General features: G+C 40.0%; 1 non-coding gene across 1 annotated transcript; it reads right to left on the bottom strand.

Moving 5' to 3' along the window:
* Positions 1–409: 409 nt before the first annotated feature.
* LOC121207614 (small nucleolar RNA R71) lies at positions 410–516 on the bottom strand. Its single transcript, XR_005902715.1, has one exon. It is a non-coding gene; the product is annotated as a small nucleolar RNA R71 (small nucleolar RNA).
* Between the last annotated feature and the right edge of the window lie 865 nt (positions 517–1,381).

The following is a 1,381-nucleotide window of genomic DNA, read 5'->3' as shown; positions in this document are numbered from 1 at the left end:
AAACCCTGCTCAAAATCCTATCCTTATTGCTGATGATAGGGATAGAGCTTTAAGACAATATGCCGTGCTAGTGTTTAATGATCTTAATCAAGGTATTAGAAGACCTTAAATTGAGGTACAACAGTTCGAGCTGAAGCCAGTAATGTTCCAGATGCTTTAGACAGTGGGCCAATTCAGTGGAATGCCTACCGAAGATCCTCAATTACACTTAAGACTATTTATGGAGGTGAGCGATTCTTTCAAATTAGTCGGAGTACCCGAAGATGCATTACGATTAAAGATGTTCCCATATTCACTAAGGAAAAGAGCTCGAACCTGGTTGAACTCATTGCCACCAAATTCAATTTCCACATGGCAAGAGTTAGCAGAAAGATTCATCATGAAGTATTTCCCGCCTAGCAAGAATGCTAAGCTGAGGAACGAGATCACTGCTTTCCAACAAATAGATGATAAGTCCTTGTATGAGGCATGCGAAAGGTACAAAGAATTATTACGGAAGTGCCTTCATCATGGAATCACACTTTGCATCCAACTTGAGACATTTTATAATAGTCTCAATGCTCACATGAGGATGGTAGTGGACGCTTCTGCTAACGGTGCTCTCCTTTCTAAGTCTTATAATTAGGCGTATGAAATCATTGAGAGGATTGTCCGCAACAATTACCAATGACCAACCAATCGAGTAGTGTCAAGAAGATGAGTTGCTAGAATACATGAAGTAGACGCTCTTACTTCACTCTCATCTCAGGTATCATCAATACCCTCAATGTTAAAAAATCTTACTACTAATGGGTCTAATAGTTTTGCAGCACAACCACCAAATCAATTTGAAAGTATAGCCTGTGTTTATTATGGGGAAGGACATTTATTCGAAGAATGTCCATCAAACCCAGAATCCATTTATTACATGGGGAACTAGAACCAAAATTGAGGAAGGCAAAGACTGCAATCCAATTTCTATAACACATTGTGGCAAAATCACCCCAATTTTTCTTGGAGTGACCAAGGGGCTGGAACCAGCAACACTTAACCCTAACCTAGACCAACCCAGCCGCCTAGTTTCCCCCAACAAGTTCAGAAACCAGCTCAAGCTGAATCATCCAACAGCTTAGAGAATTTATTGATACATGGCAAAAAATAACGCCACTCTAAAAAATTTGGAGAATTAAGTGGGCTAGCTTGCTACTGAACTCAGAAACCGACCACAAGGTGTTTTACCTAGTGATACAGAGAATTTGAGGAATCCAAGGAAGGAGCATTGTAAAGCATTGACATTAAGGAGTGAAAAGACATTAGAGTCCAACACCGTCGAAGTTGAAAAGGAGCCAACAGATGCTCAAGAATCAAAGGAAGTTCAACCAAGTGTTGAAATTCTAGTTTC

The sequence above is a fragment of the Gossypium hirsutum genome, chromosome A01 (assembly GCF_007990345.1).
Source record: "Gossypium hirsutum isolate 1008001.06 chromosome A01, Gossypium_hirsutum_v2.1, whole genome shotgun sequence".
NCBI classification, from domain to species: Eukaryota; Viridiplantae; Streptophyta; class Magnoliopsida; order Malvales; family Malvaceae; genus Gossypium; species Gossypium hirsutum.
Note: the sequence above shows the minus strand (reverse complement) of the source record. Positions and strands in the feature narration are given on the sequence as shown.